The sequence below is a fragment of the Lepisosteus platostomus genome, chromosome 14, assembly GCF_059453375.1.
Source record: "Lepisosteus platostomus isolate fLepPlt1 chromosome 14, fLepPlt1.hap1, whole genome shotgun sequence".
NCBI classification, from domain to species: Eukaryota; Metazoa; Chordata; class Actinopteri; order Semionotiformes; family Lepisosteidae; genus Lepisosteus; species Lepisosteus platostomus.
In genome coordinates, this window is record NC_142624.1 from 2,362,362 (window position 1) to 2,378,817 (window position 16,456).

At 52.9% G+C, this 16,456-nt stretch overlaps 1 protein-coding gene across 3 annotated transcripts in view; it reads left to right on the forward strand.

Annotated features, from left to right (window-relative positions):
* Positions 1–16,456, forward strand: part of sun2 (Sad1 and UNC84 domain containing 2) — a 59,937-nt gene that overhangs the window by 6,832 nt on the left and 36,649 nt on the right. For 2 of the 3 annotated variants that reach the window (XM_088606459.1, XM_088606462.1), the window contains exons 2-3: positions 10,824–10,920; positions 13,053–13,127. The gene's annotated coding sequence lies outside the window, so the exon portion shown is untranslated. Of the gene's footprint in view, positions 1–10,823; positions 10,921–13,052; positions 13,128–16,456 lie in introns of those variants that run through there. The other variant, XM_088606461.1, reaches the window with a different exon arrangement.

A 16,456-nucleotide genomic window follows, 5' to 3' on the forward strand; every position in this document is an offset into this window, starting at 1 on the left:
GGCCTGCAGCGAGATTTAGCCATTGTTAATACCTCTACTGCATTTACTAGGGCCACGGGATTCTTAATGACTAAGTAGTGAGGACCTCGGTTTGATCTGCCTCGCAGAGGACGGGTATGAAAATGCGTTGTTTATTCAGGTACTGCGGTGTGTCTTCTAGTACCATCACAGCAGAGCTCGGGCCAGGAGCCTGCATGTTAGAGACATACTGGGCCAGTCTAGGGTCATCTCTGTCCGGAATGGAGAAAAGGCTGGAGCTCATGTGGAGGTGGAATGAATGACTGACCAGCACGAGGCTGCAGTCGAACTGTTCCACACTACATGGCCAAGCGGTCAGTTAACCGGACAGGAACTGACCTCCAGCCATAGAACCTCAGCAAACAAAACTTGCTCTCTGGACTAGAGAGAGGGACTTTACTGGTAGTGAAACCATTTGTTGTGCATTAGGGAGCTAACATCCTAAATTAAAGTCCTTAGTTTGAACACAATAACCAACCTTGCTTGACAGCTTCTGATCTTATTCGTCCTTAACCTTAAAGTAAATTAAATTTAAATAAAACGTCACAGTTTTATTTCGGGGAGATGGTGGGGTGTAATCTAGAGCGCTGCATATCGCAGGAAGTGGCTTTTCTCTCTGTGAAAGCCAAAGTGATTAAGCTTCCCCCTCTCTCTCCACAAAATGTGGCCGTACTAAAAAAGTTCTCTTTTTATTTTATTTTAAAATAAAAAGAGGCTGTAGTGGTACCTACGCCATTTTTCTTCAGGCCTGAGCTTGTTTGACTCCTGCAACAGGACACTTCCTTTCACAACTGAATTTACTGCAATAGCTAATTGTGTTCTCAGTCTGTCTAGGGAGCATGGAGTCTGATCGCTTTAACACGACTTTCAGTCAATTTGGTGCTGAGTCCCCAGGGTCAGACAGACGCACTCCCACTGGGTCGACAGGATAGAGAGAGAGAGAGAAGGAGTCAGAGACAGGCAGGGGGAGAGGACAGAGAGGATGCAAGGGTGATGCTGTTCAACTGTGCGGCCAGTCTCTCCAGAGCCTCAAGAGAAGATGAAGAAACAGAGAGAGGGGGTGGAGGAGAAGGACTGAGAGAGAGTTGCATTCTGGCACATCGTGCGAGGGGACGAGGCTGAAAAATCTCGAAGCACGCTCAAACCAGACTTGACCCCAGGACTGTGCCCACGCAACACAAAAGATCTCTTCACCGGCGTCCCACAGAAACAGCTGTCAGAAGTAGGCCGTGGCTGTTGAATGCAGCGGGGTCAGTCTCTGCCACCGACGTACAGTAAATGGGGTGTTTGCTTTGAAAGGGCAGGCACAAGAAGCCCTGATTGAATGGTTGGTTAATTGTTTGACAAGGTTTGCAATGATCGGGGGGAAAAAAAACATACAAGGGGCTGATGCACTAGGGCCTTCTCAGGGAAGAGTAGAGCCCACTGTGTGTCAGTGGGACAGAACAGCAAGACAGGCTAGATGCAGAAGGGATCATGTACAAGACTGGTGTTGTTATGACAGTAGCAGGAATGGATACATACTGGCCGGTATTACACTGCGGCGGGACAGAAACAGGTCATTGCCCTGCGACTCAATGAGCTCCCTAAGGAAGATGTGTGTGCTTGATTGTCCCCCTCGCGGGGCCCTCAGTTCCTGCGCTGGTCCCCAGCCTGGCGCTGGGCCCGCACACAACAGACCGGCAGGAACATTCCTGCAGGACACGTCCAGAACCCGCGGGCTCAGACAGATGGAACCGGCTTCCTGTGGGATTGTTGACGGAGTCCGGCGGAAAAGTGCAAGAGTTCCTCAGGGTTTTTGTCCGAGGGATTTGTGTTTGGTAGAGTAAGACACCTGGGGAGCCATGTGATTCCCTAGGCTCCCAACCACCAGCCCTTTCTGGAGTGGGGGTGTGGAGCTCTCCCATGGGTTAGGAATATTGTGCTTCTTAACAGCCCCTTTGCGGTTTCCTTTCAGAAACACTGGAGAAAGTGATTAATGGGCCCTCCATACAGTTGATCTCTAGTAAGCCTTTTCAGTGAAGATGAGACGGTGGAGAGCACAGTGTTCAAGTCGCGGGCTTTAATGTTATTATCTTTGGAATTCCCATGTTAAGAAAGAGGCTTTATTATTAAAATAGGAATTGGGGAGTGATCTAAGCCCTTATGTCAGTTTAGAGGAGTAAGTTAAAACCATGTATCCCTTTGATTTTACTGTGAATTGATTTAATTATATGTATATCTAACTTCAGCATGATTTCCCGTAAAGTGTATCAGACTTTTTCATACCTCAAAGATTTATCCTGATGTTACTGGAAATATTCTACACTTTACTGTGCTTTTACCATGGCACTCACTAGGTAAATCTTTATAATGGGTGTATAATAAGAGGGATTTCCTGTTTTCATTTTCTCTAAAATGTAGATATGTTGCCATTTTGCTCATTTAACCCTACAGGTATAAACCATATAGCACTCCAGATTGGAGAACACTTCGCAGTTTTGCTTCTTTGTGCAGAGCAACAGTGTATCAAGATGAATTCAGGCAGATTCAATAAGTGTGAGTGTTCATTCTAGCGACCTTTCTGCATCAGTGACTTCCGAGATGTGTTCTGTCCTGAGCCGACTTGATGAAGTGTGACTCGCGTGTAACTGGTCTCACTGTGTGCTGGGAGCAGTGATGTCACTGCCTCAGGTCTTTCAGAAGTCTTAAATCCCCTATGACAAAGGGGCTGGCCTCTTTCAGAACAGCAGGTTTGGCACTTTCTTGGCCTTTTCGGCGTCAACCCTCTTAGAGCAAGTTGGTTTGTTTGCATCAGTGGCACAAATCTGGGAATCGATCGCCGGTGTGTTTGAAAACGACAAAACGACAAAAACAGTGTACGCATAAGCTGAACATCTTGTTGCTCTACTTTCTGCACCCCTGAAAAGGGAAATTTGAAAAGGACAGAGTCCTTTCGGGAGACGAAAAACTTAAATAACGAAAACAGGCGTGGTGTGCGGGCGACTGCCATAATCTCCCTCTGTACTGAGGCTTTCTGCACCAATGTCGACTTATCTAGAACGTTCTGATGATCCACTCACTGAGACATGGACCAGCGTGCACTCTGTTGCGCAGTTGTGAAAGCAAACATCTCTGTGAGAACCCTGTCACACTACCTCTTTTCTGGGGAAGAGGGGGTGGTGTTTCCGTTTCCTGGGGACTCTCCAGAAGTGCAGTGACCAGGCCCTGCTGCAGGCCTTCTCAGAAGGAGCTCTGCTGGAGAGCCAGCGAGGTGGAGGGGTGGGCGTCCTGAAGGTAGCACGCTCAGGATTGGTACATCGCCCCATGACCACAGCTCTTTTCATAGCCTTCTAAGAAAGGAGGTGCAGGAGAAAGGAGGGGGGGTGTTTTTGGTAATTTTAAGAAATGCCTCCTCTGCGGCTTCAACGTTCATAACAGGAAATTATTTGACATCAAACCTTTATTTAGGCAGATGAGTCAGCTGACAGATTCTCGTGGACAACCTGGATAACTAGTGGGGCATTTACTGGAGCAGTCTTAGAGAATTCACCCTTGCCCCACCCAGCATCTGAACCCACAGCTCCTAACCACCACTCTGCACTGCAGCCTGGTGCCTCCGTCCTGTTAGTCCTATCGGTCACTCTGCTGTTTGAAAGACCGGTTTTCCTTTACAGCAGGTCGTGCGTGCGCATGAAGGAGCTCTGGTCTTTGAGGGCTGAGGAGTCCTCCGATATGTGTGTCCCTGGTGAGGGGTGAATTAGCTCGTTGAGCAAATCGCAGTGAAATTGTTCCAGGCCTTGAAAATGAACAGTTTTAGTGGTGGCCCTCTGAATGGGGGCTCCCCGGGGCGAGAGACCCCCAGCTGTAAGGGAAACTGCTTAGCGATACCGTTGTCGGGGGACTGTCTTCCCCCTTCTCTTAAGCCCCATGACGGCTCTTTGGTCATGTGCGCCTGCACGCCTCCTGTTCTTCGGCTTCTTTGTTCTGTCTTAAAACCTCACATCGCCAGTTACTGTTGTTTTCATTTTGTTGGTGGTTGTTCCCCCAGCTGATTGCGGGCGTTTGTCTGGCCCCTTTCGCCGCTGCCCTCCTCCCACGCTGGGGCCGCGGCGGCGGAGACAGGACGGGTCCGGCGTTTCTGTGTCCTTCGCCGTCTTACCCCCCCTCTCCGGCTTCGTGCTCCCCCCCCCCCCCCCAGATCCTCTCCGCGCACAGCTGCGGTGGCCAGGGAGGTGAGCGCTCAGGTCGTTCCACACTGGCACGTGACGGGCCCTGCCGCCTTGCCGTTTGACTCTTCAAATGAACAAAAATGAATGAAACAGCACAATTTTTTTTCCCTCGACCTCCTGTGGGTAGGTGCCACCCCCCCCCATCCTCACTGCTTCCTTTCAGGCTTGTGGCTCCCGGAGTTCAAATCTGACACATCATGCAGGATCAGCGTGCTGCTGTGGGCAGCATGAGAGTGCGGCCTAGACTAGTTTACAAGGAACACTGGTTAGCTGTTGATCCAAAGAGCACGTGATTGGCTCAATTACGAGGTCTCTGCATCCTGAGGGTTGCATGGTCTTAAGCTTTTTGTTCCAAACGATGTAAAAATTGCCTGTTTCAGGGATCACAGATGACGTGTCCCGGAAATCGATGACCTATAAACCCAGTTTTATAGGTTTGCCTTCGTGTTACATTTTTGAACGTGTGGATCGGTTAATGAGGCCGTTCATTCTGCGATGACAGGAGGGTTGACCGAGGGTCTGCAGGGTACCTGTACAGCTTTTCGTTCCAGGTGGTTGCAAATTTAATCAGTTCAATCAATGAACTGCTCAAGTGGTCCGTGTGGAAGGGCTGATCGCGGGGGTGGCCTGCGAATCTGAGCTGGAATGGGGCTCTCTAGGACCCGCTTTGGCTGTCCCTGATACAGATCTGTGTCTCCAGCTTTTCCACCTGGCGTACAGGTGCTTTAGAAAACCCACTATTCAGCCAGCCGAGGCAGGGAGAGGAAGCGCTCCCACACTGCACTGCGGCGCGGCTGTGCTCTCGTGTCTCGGCTCAGGCTTGTCGACAGCGCAGGGAGAGAGAGTGAGAAGGAGTGGAATCTCAGGAATGTGGCCAGCGTTTAGAGACCGGAGCCCAGCTGAGACAGAGAAAGAGCTGAGTAACAGTATCGCTCCCTTCCCCAAAGCGTATGGGCACAGACTGTCTTCCCAGCTGGGAATTGAGGTGTAACGAGGGTTAACGAGGCTGGGACCAGAGCTCGTTGAGTGCAGAGCCTGGCAAGATCCAGTATCGCTGCAGAGCAACCCCTGTGGGTCTGGCAGCGCGCCCTGTTTACCACGGTATGGATCAGATTTCACCGTGCCTCTTGTGTCTACTGTATCACCACGCCTCGGCACATGTGCGTTCTGAGCAAGTTAAACCACAGTAAACTCAAGAGAACAGAGAGACCTTTAAATAATCTATCTGAAGATAAATACTCACGCTATAAAGTATGGCATAATCGTATACATCAGGCCCTGCGTTAGGTGCACAAGACAGCTCTCTGCCTCCTGCTGCTGTATTTATGCTCTCTTGTCCTTGGGATGTTTCTTTTAACATAGCTGGGCTCTGCGGGAACTACTTAGGTCCCTGCTGGTGCAATATTAGTAGGACACAGACACCTGCTAATCCAGAGGGCCTCCAGGCTGATGCTGGCCCAGCTGTCAAAGGCAGGATATCCCCCATCTTATCACCACGCATCATGTAAGGTCAGTTCCTGAACTTGCCCTTGAATAAGGAGTAACTTGACCAAAGGAGAAGAAGGCAAGTGTCTCTTTAGAGCGCGTTAGCTGTGAGAACTTTGTGGCTAGATTTAAGTTCCCCCTTTAATTTTTGGGGGGGTGGCGCTATCGCCAGCAGATCAGTCCGTCGACGGAGCTGTGCATATGCTCGCCGTGCGTCATCGTAAGCGCGCCTCATCTGCGCCGCTGCTGGGGCACGCCCCTTGACGCAGGAGCCCCAGCTGTGGCCGAAGGGAGAGTTTGCAGGCCCCGGCTGCAGGTTGCCTGGACACACACACACACCAGCCCGCGCGTCTGTGCGATTGTTTCGAGGTATGTGCCAGAGTCCCTGTTCCTGATCTGGTAATGATGGCCTGGATTTAGGCACCCAGCAATTACTGTCTCCCAGCCCCGGGGAATGTCTACCCTGGCACCGCAAGGGCGAGTTTACATCCTCGCCGGCTTCCTCCTGTTCTTTACGGGATCAGCCGGTTCGGTTTCACCCGGCTCGGGGGCACGCTTCACGGCTCGCGGTGGCGTTTGCTTGTGTGGGAGTGGGCGACGGCGGCAGCCGGCCCCGCTGGGCGACCACCCTCGGGCACCGATGTCGTCCCTGCTTGTGCTCGGGTTCTCTTCCAGCGTGCGGCTGCAAGACCGAGCCCCCGGAGGCTTCTGTCAGAGGCCACAGAGGACAGCAAGTTAAAGCCCTCGATAGCTAGCTGGCAGTCTGGCAGCCAACCTACTCTCCCCTCTCAAGCCCCTTGCCTGCAGTGTGTGCTGCTCGTGTGCCTTAATCCTGCATCTTATTTACTGATGGCTTGCACTGCCCCTCTGCTTCACTATAAAGCTCCCTGCCTTCGATTTATTTATGTCCGGCAGTGTGTGAATGTGGAGTTTGTGAAGCTGCCCTGTGTTCGTTTTTTATAGTCCAGGAAGCCTATAAAGGTCACCTGTGAATTTCCAGTGTGGCATTATTATAATGCCAGAGAAGCATTTAGCTGCCGCCTTCGGTAAAGGGCTCAGTCAAGCGAGACTTCTGTTCTGCCAAAACGAGACTTTCTCTCCTTCCTTTAGTGTTGTCACTTGAGGCCGATCTTTCTGAGTCTGTGACTGTGTCTTCCTCTGTCTCTGGGCTGTCGGGAGCCAGACAGCGTGAGGATGTGTCCTTGTATACAAGCCTGGGAGCATCCCGCGGTGTCTCGGCCTGTTCCTGCCCCCCTCTGCATCCTTGCCTCTGTCTTACTGATGTCTTTCTGCGGAGGAGAGGTGAGGTAATTCTTTCCCTGCTGCGGAACAAACAGCTCAGGCCGCGACTCGTCGGATATTAATACCGCGCGGCCGTGTGGAAGTCCCCCCCGTCTGCTGAGGAAGAGGGGAAGACCAGGAGCTGCAGGTGGGTCCCATCTCGACCCTGGGCCTCTGCTGAAAGTCCCTCCACCTCTCCTTGTTGTCCCGTTGCTTCCGGGCTGCGGATCCCAGGGTGAGAAGTCGGGATCTGCTGCTCGTGGGGGTTATAGTCGGCTCTGGTGTCCCCCCAAGTTCTTCCGGGAGCCTCTAGGATCTCCAACTCCAACCCTAACCCTCCACAGAAAAACGAGACATGTGTTTTTGCTAGAGGGACCCTGGTTCTTTCTGGGTTTGCCTGTCAGTTTAGGAAGCTCAGTTACTGAAACGTGCAGATCAGTTCCCGTTTTTGCAGTAGAAACGCTGGGATCTGTGGGAGGTTTGAAGCTTGCGGAAGAGGCCCATGTGAACGCTGGGGGAGGCGCATCACTGCGGAGCAACGTCAGAGGAAATGCCCAGCGCCTCGCTCCCGCTGCGGTTCGGGGCCGACTCACCGAGCGGCGCGGGGGGGCTGGGGCACACTCGGCCCACCGTGACCCCGGGCTTTCTGCCACCTGTAGCTCTCCAGGTGGACTCGTTTCCATTTTTCTAGACTGCCCCTTCGAACCGGAGGCTGGGAGCGCCCCGCTTCGTCTGACAGCGATCGTTTCAGCGTCGTGCGTGGGGAAGCCTTCTGGCCTTGGAAGGCTTACGCTGGCAGGGGCAGATTTAGTCCAGTCAATGCCCGTTCACATGGGATTCAGGCTGGGAAAAACAGCCATGAGTAGCCTATCGAACCGTTGACGCTTCCGTGGCGCTTCGTGAGTCTGCTCAGACTAAAACTGCCACTTCTTGTGCGAGAGAAAGGTTGGAACAAGCTAGTGGGCCTACAAAGCCACAGGCCCTGCAGCGTCTTCAGTGTTCACAGGGCGACAGTGAGAAGCCCTCTCCCCCAGCACATACTTGTACATGAAAGCCGTGTTTATATACATTTGACAAAAATAGGTACGGGTCCCATTGAAGTTCGCTGGTGACACGTGTGATGTGTACAGTCATCCCCCCTGAAAGTAGCCTTTCAAGTTTCAAAAGCCTTTAAAAGCAGCCAGGCAGTGTCTGTGGATGTCTGCCTATCAGTTGTTTTTAATGTCTGACTGGTTGCTGTTTAGTTTATTAGGTACAGGTCCTTAGGTACAGGTGAAGCCAGGTTACAGTGGGTGTACGTACAGTTCCAGAGCTCGGTGCTAGCTCTCTCTTCCTAATACAGTTCTGAAGGAAGTGCAGTAGATATGTATTGTTTATTGATACTCTGTTCCCCAGGAGTGATGTAATTAAAATGATGTCATGACTGAAGAGATTCCCATTGTGCTGCTTCCAGCTCGTTAGTCGTCTCGAGAGAGGGTTCCTTCTGCGTTTGAGGCAATACAGTGCTGAGGCCGCCTGCCGGGGTTTTGTGAGTACAGAGCCCGCAGGGCAGATCTGTGGGAAGATCATATCTGTGTGCGCTGTGTTTGTAGTGGTTGGAGTGGGAGTTTTCACTGCAGGTATGACAGCTCTGCCCCTCTCCCTCTCCCTCTCTCCCCTCAGCCTTTTAAAGTCCTGCCAATGCCCAGCCCCTGCAGCTGGGCTGCTGAAACAATCCCATTAATCCCAGCCGCTCCAGGCCCAGGGGGAGATCAAGGCCCCTCTCCGAAGCCCACTGAGACCCGCTCGCCGCCTCAGCGGCAGGGCTGCGTCACGGCGAACCCCCGAGTCCCTGTGCTCACCCCAGCTCCTCCAGCTCTTCGAATGAACGCCCCCCGTCCGTTCCCGCGGAAGACAACCGAGCGAAACTCCGGCGCCCCCCCTTATTAGTTTCACCGGGTCACCTCGCCATAGACTTCGGGGTGCAGGCGCAGCCTCTTGTGTCTTTCGGGAGCCTCCAGCGCTTGGAAAACTCACCTCTTCAGGTGTCTGAATGTTACCTCTGCAGCCTGGAGACTTTTTTCAGTCTCTAAACCCAACGAATGAAAGCCGAAAGAAATTCAGGTCTTGACCACCTTCGCCGGCGTTCCCTGGCTCTAACAGTGCTTTGTGGGAAGGACTACTCGGGGATCAGGCCTTGAAGGCCCGTGGGAGAGCAGGCCAGGGCAGGTACAAAGGCTTGTTGGTGAAGCTTTGTTGGTTAGACACATAAGAACATAAAAGTTGACAAACAAGAGGGGAACGTGAGCCCTGTCTAGTCGGTTTGGTGAATTGATCCCAGGATGTTATCCGACTGTTTCTTGATGGATGTTCTGGTTTGACAACACGGCTGGGCAGCTTGTTCCGGACTCCTCCTTCTTCCTGGGGAGGGAAGAACCCGCCTGGAACCGGACCCAGATGCTCTGGGCTGGCAGCTGGGGCTACACCCCGCTCAGGACATCAGTCCACTGCACACGGGACACAACACAGGGGCAGTCCAGAGACAAAAAAACAAACTGCTGGTTCAGATTTGAAAAAAATCGGAATGATGAAACTGTGGAGTGTCCCGAAAAGATTCTGCAGGGTTCTGTCTCTCTCTCCCTGCGATGCGATGTGCGGACAAAAGCTCACAGTTTAATTGAATTGTTTTTCTTCCGCGTGAATAAGGTAATTACAACAATTCGTACTGGATGCAAAACTAAGCGCATTAACTATAGCTTTTGGGGTGCCGTACCTTGTTATTATAGAATTTTTGCAGTAACTGTAGTATTTTTTTTTCCTCGGGTCTCGAACACTTACACACGCTTCCCGAACTGGCACTCGCACAGCCCGAGAGACAGGGAGTGCTTTGTGCTACACCTGCAGATTTGCATTGCTGAGGGGAAAAGTATATGTTGCAACCCGGCAATTAGCGCAGGCCACGAGGCAGGCCCGGGCAGAGGGAGAGAGGTGGAGGGGAGGGGGGGGGCGCCTGGCCTCGCTCGCAGACCGCTCTACAAGCCTTCTGCAGCCCGCGCCGCTGTCGGGGACGGACCTTTTCGATCTGTCCCGCCGGGAGAGCGCGCATCTGTCACCGGCTCCCGGCTCCACTGACTGCCGGTGCGTGTCACGAATCCAGCGATAATACTGACGCGTCCCGCGATGATACCGTACTCATTACGGCGGTATGTTTTTCAGCGGGCTTTAGAATGAACCCCGTCTTTCATCGTTGCAGCTCTCGTTCTTCGTCTTGGGCACGTGAGATAGAAGCCGAAAGGCGCTACTCAGCCTGCAGCTCCCTGTCCGCTCCGTCTCAGAATTCTGCTCCTGCCAGCTCCTTAATTAGTTAATTGGCATTAAGAAGGAGCTGTGTAGCAGTTATGGAGCTGGTTAGATGGAAGTCCAACAGTGGAGCAGACTGGAGGAGCCACAAGATGGGTAGCCCTGTACCACACAATGATGGAGAATCAAGAGTATAAATATCTTAAGAGTCTGTAACAATCCGAGATTTCCACATGAATAGATATTATGCAATATAAACAGATAGAGAAGTTACGACATTGAGTGATGTCAGTGCAATATTCACGGGAACTTTTAGTTTCTTTACTCTGTCAGTTCTCAGTCTCAATACAAACCAATTTTATTTTTCTGTCGTAGAGGAATAACAATTACGTTGTAGAAAATACAGATTCACTAACACATCCCTGGACAATGCAGGGTGATGTAGAAAACTAAAAATAAATCCTGCAGAGTTACATTAAAGACAAGTCACAAATAAAGTTTTCCACAATCCGCTGTTTTTTTATTGCCTTTCTGATATGGGCTGGGAAGGAGTTCCAGAGCCCCCGAATCCAGCTGCCTTGAAGACGGTGTTGGGGTACCACGGTTCTCGGTGAGCTGTCAGGTCCTCGTGGAGTAGCGCCTGAAGGTAGGAGGAGCTCTGTGTGTATCTGTCTAAACCATGAAGTCATCCCTTTCTTTCTCCACTTTCTCAGTCCCTCTTTTCTCGTATCACTCTCTCACGCCCTGTGGAAGAATGTAACAGTTTTACAGCCGAACACACCGAGGAGCGCAGAGCCCTTCTCAAAAGGTCCGATTCCAAAAGCTGCTCCGCTTAGTCCCGATAAAGAGCCCCCAATTTATTTGTACAGTAAATATGGGGAAGGAATAGGTCTGGGGCAGGGAAGCAAGGGGGGACATTTCCCTCCTCAGTGCAGAGGAATCTCTCACGATCCGAGACAAGCCCCCCTGCGTATGTGAAGACACAGCCACAGGGGCGGCAGAGCAGACTCAAGGTCGGGTCTCTGGCTTGCTTGGTGTCACATCGGTCACCGAGTGGTCAGCGCCACGGGTCTGCAGGGTCCCCAGCCAGCCACTGTGGGGGGGGGGGGGAGGATGCCGGCGTCCTCGAGCCCTCCTTGCTCCGGCAGCGCTCCAGGACAGCTGCGCGGGCCTTCGCCGCTTCCCCGGGGACCCGCGGTGTCCGGACCCACTGCTGCTGCTCCAGGCGGAGACCCTGGGCTTCCCGGGGGTTAGGGAGAAATAACCTGCCGATCTGAGAAGGGATTTACATCACCACCTTCGTGATTCAGGCAGGGGAATACCAGCCCTGCTCAGAAGTACCTGAGGAGCCAGAGACCTCGGCTGCCTGTATTTTCCACTGACATCAGGCGCTGAAGCCGGCGGACGTGCGCAGGAGCCAGGTGTGTGAGAGCAGGGGCTGGTTGTGTAATAAACCCACAGGGCTGCTCCAGGGCTGTGCGGCGTATTCCAGTCCACACGCTCCCTCATGACTAACCGGGCCGCCTCATGTCTGCGACTGTCAGGCTGACACAACCTCCCCCTAGCCAAGACGTTCCCCCAGCTCACCCCCCCCATCGCCTGGGGCCTTTCGGACCGTTCCGGGCTCAGCTGTCGCCCCCCGCTGCTCGCCGGGGTCCTCCTCACACACGGTCTCGCCCCAATCAAGCACCAGCCGGAGGCGGTCCCCACGAACGCCCCAGATCAGACCCGTTAACCAATCAGGACAGCTCGCTGGCTACCGCACCCTCCACGCCCAGACATCCCTCTCCCGCTCTCGTCTCACTGCTCGGTATTGGTAGCTCCGTAGGAACGCCTTGCCTGGCACTACCTCTCTTGCTCTCCCTAATATTACAAGTGGCCTTGAATCCGGAACCTGTCCTCGACTGCGTCTCTCGTCTAGCGGCTTGGCTTGGGTCGTACCGATTGCTTTCCCGGTTCACGTCTTCTCTGACCTGCGTCCAGAACCCCGCGCGGGGTCCATTAACTGCATCAGCACCGCGTGCCTTCCACAGCCGGGTCAGAGACTTCCGAACCAGCCCCGCGCCCCGCTGCCCATTTCCCCCCAGGGGGTGCAAATAGCCCCCGGCCGTTTATCTCCAGAGGGTGCTCTGCTCTGCATTGCGTGTGCGGATCATACGTAGGCTTTCATTTTAAAGAGGTGAGCACATGTTAGAGAGTTAAGGGCTCTTTACGGAGAGAGGCGTCAAGTCCTTATGAAGGGAGCGTTTGGATCAGACCCCTGGGCTGTGCTCCGTGACGGGGATGCAGAACACTGAGCTGTAAACCTGAGAGCTCAGCCAGACTGAAAGCTAGAAGGCTCTGACTCCAGCTCCAGGGCAGGGTGCTCCCATTCTCAGCAAACCCTCCTGTTAAGGCTTTTGCCCGCCATAGTGTAGTGAAATCTAAACTGGTGTGGGTGGTTTTTTATCTTCGCCTTTTCTTTGAGACGCGAGCCTGGGTCATCATGGGTACTGGGCACGCGTAGGGTAGATCAGGATGTTTAGTCATCTGTTTCTAAAATCTGTTCTTCCAGAAAGAGGGCAGTTGAGGTTAGCACTTAAGAGTGTTCTTTTTCCCCTTATTTGTCACTGGGTGGTTAGACTGACTTTAGTTTCTTGACGGGACTGATGGGGGTGGGCTGTACAAGACCGACCAGATTACATGAGTCTCTCAGCAATGTGAGGGAGGGCTTGAGGCTTCGGAATCCTGTTTTTTGTTTTTACCAGCCTGTTGTTGTTTGTTTGCTCGCTGTCCCAGGTGTCTCCCTGTCCTTCGGAATTCCTGATCCCGTCGGAAAAAAAAAACGCATCATTCCCATCCGGAGTGACTCAGGTACAAATTGCTTTTCCAAACGTTCTCTCCGTGTCTCCTTCTGCAGTCCAACAATAACAGCGCAGCCCCTGTTTCCTCTGAGCAGGGGCTGGGAACAATGGGACACAGTGGAGCTGTGGCTTTGATGCAGTCCTGTTCCTGGCTGACTGGCTCAGGCCCAGCCACACTTTTCAGAGAGCTGAGCACATCAGGCCACAGAGTAGGCGCACTGGGACGCCCCGGGATTAACGCACTGTGGCCATTAGACTCCGAATGAGCACAATAGCTGAGCTCCCATCCCCTGGGCACTGGGCACGCATGCCAACACAGGCATCGCGCTCCTGGGAACTTCTCTCTCCTGGTGTGCACGTTGCGGCTCATCCCGCGTTTTCTGCCCCCCTCTCCCGCTCATCCGTTCTCTTCCCACTCTTCCGTCATGAAAGAGTCATGCACAGGGTCTTGAGATTGACAGATCTGTCCTTTGAGCGGAAACGACAGTCGTTGATCATGTGTTTGGTGTGGGACACACCACCGGGCACAATATGGAGCAGACACGAACAAGAGGGCCTGGAGTACCTCCTTCAGAGCCTGATGCAGACGCTCACATAAAAGGCCGATATTAACATCTCGGGGTGTGCTTATGTGACTTAGAACGACGCATTACAAAGCAAGATGTGTCGTCAGCAACCAGTCAAAACCAGGCTCTCCGAGATGAGTTCTCCACGTTGAAGCGTCTTAATTCGAGGAGCTGTGATCGGCAGCTTGTACCTTTGCTATATTCGCAGCTTGAGCCCCTAGTAGGTCAGTTTTTAAGTCGTAAGAGACACGAGCACTTTAAATTCAGGATTGGTCTCGAAGACCTTGGCTTTGGGATAGCAGGTTGCTTAGAGTCGTGTGTGACACAGGGCGTCCGGCAGAGTTCCCAAAGTTTTACAGTACAGGCAGGTCCAACAGGGTACAGCAGCTGTGATTAGTCTGATCAAGTACAATAAAACTGAAATAAAGACAAGTACAGTAGTGGTGCTGGTGTAGAAAGTGCAATGCAGGTGTCTCAGGAACACCAACGTGTTATTTAAATGTAGCTGTCGTTACGTAGGTTCTTCTCTATAGACTTGTCTGCATGTCCCGTTTTGTCTTTGCGCTTTTCTTCTGAATTTCTGCTAAGCTGCTGCAGTACCGTATTTTTCTCTCCTCGGCGGATGAACTCACTGTGCAGGAATGCAGTCTGGGAAAGAGAGAGTTAAAGAGAGGGGAAGAGAGGTTGTGCAGGTTGGAAGGGCTTACCAGAGTATAAGCGAGCCTCCTGCCGAGCTCCTCCTGGAGAGCCCTACGGCGAGATCGGGGACGCCGTGGTGTTGGATGTGGGAAGGAGCACCAGTCCAAGATAACTGGGAGGACTGGGAGACGGGTGTGCTCAGCTATATCTACTGTAGGTGTCTGTGTGCCGCTTTAAAATGTCCCAGCTGTTACGCGGCTTAGCTGAAGGCAACAGACAGGCATCCACTTGAGCGTGCCTTGGTTTTCACACGGCAGGCCTGCAGCGGAAAGCAAGGGGACACACTGCAGTCTCGCCTGAACCCCACCCTGCACACCATCCCTCAGCGACCCGCAAGTCCCAAACGAACCCCAAAAAACGCAGGCTGCAAAAGCAAAACGGGTTATATATACATATCCAACCAGGAACCTGGGATTTCAGAAAGAAAACCTTGTTTTTATTTTCCCTGAGGAAATCAGCCAGGCCGGCCCTCATCTGGCGGCTCCCTTCCATGCGGTGTAACACGGCCAGACTCCCTGTCACACCTCACTCACGCGGGAGACCCTGAATCGGCCAGCAGGGCCGGCGAGCTGCAGGGATGTGTGTCATCGGGGCCGTCTTCGCCTCCCAGCTCCAGAGGGCTTTGCGCTTTGTCACGTCTGCTGGTGTGCAAACCGGTGTGTAACCGGTCAGGAGGTGTTTTGCGGTGGGTGTTCAGGGAAGCTTGCGAATGGGCTGTGCCCCCTGGTGAAGCAGGAGTTACTAATACCGCCATAGTGTGGGATGTATGAAGTAATGTCTCGGTGCCTTTTCATCAGTACAATGCAATCCCCACAAAACCTCCTGTACCCCCCCCCACCCCCCCGCCATTCCTTGCCCTTCCACAGTAGGGCGCTATTGTCCCCCAGTGGCATCCAGATGACTCACTCTCTCCCTGTCTCCCACTCACTCTCCAGACACTGGACAATGGGATCAGCTTATGAGGGAGAAAGGCCTGTTGCTAGGCACTGGAGTCCTGCTGCAGTAAAAAACACAGCGAGTCCCCCATAGGACTGAAGCTCGGCTCCGCATAAAGAGTCATTGATGGCCGGGAGCAAGGAGCAGTGAACTTTTCCCCTGTTAGACAGCTGACACAGACAGCCGCTGTGACGGAAGTGTGACCACCTTGTTTGTCTGAGCAGAGGAAACGTAGTTCAGATCCATAACCGACCTACCAGCCATTGTATTGTGACGAGTCTCTCCCATCACACTTTTAGAAAATGGTATTGTGTGTGTATAGATGGGGGGTTAAGCAGAATGTATAACACTTCCAAGCACAAACGTGCTAGTTATGAGGTGCCTTGTTCGTGATACCTACGCTTGTGCGGAAAGCAGGGAAACGCTCGGCACAGCTCTGCGTTCGCCACTCCACGCGGAGTTATTTCAGCTTCACGTGTTGCAGCCGGCGGAGCACGGCGTGGTTTCCTGTCTGTGTGTTGGGTAGCGTGTCTGCCCCCGGTCTCCGTGAGTCACGCAGGTGAGGGGGAGACACGGGCCTGTGTGTGTGTGTGTCTGTCCTTGACAGGGCTGCGGGGGTTAAGCGTCGTCTCCTGGGCTTCCTGGCAAAAGTATTGTTGATCTGTGAGTTCACTGCAAGGGAATGCCAGTGTCTTAATCTTGTGTTAATGGTTAACAGGGAACCCCCCCCTGCAGCAACAGGGGAAAAGAGCTTAAGGCCTGACAGGGCTGAGGACAGCCCTGACTCTGTCTGTCCCGAGGAACCAAAAACTGTCTGTCAAAGATTTCCGCACTAAAGCCACAGAAGGGCACTGTCAGTCCACTAATCCCAGGTATCACAGTGGCTGCAGTGATATGAGTTCGGCTGCAGCGAGCTGCAGTGATATGAGTTCACTCCCCCGTCCCCGGTTAGATCCCTCGTCCAAGCCGATCACATGCCAGGAGGGGTCAATAAACCTGAAGAGAGTTCAGAGTCGGATAAGAGTGGCTTAAGAAATAAAATCTTTTTTTTTTACATTTATTGGGTTGGCAAGGTTGGCGTCTCAGGAGGTGAGGGGCGCCAACGTGGGCATATCTGCGGCTGGGCGTTTCAAAAACC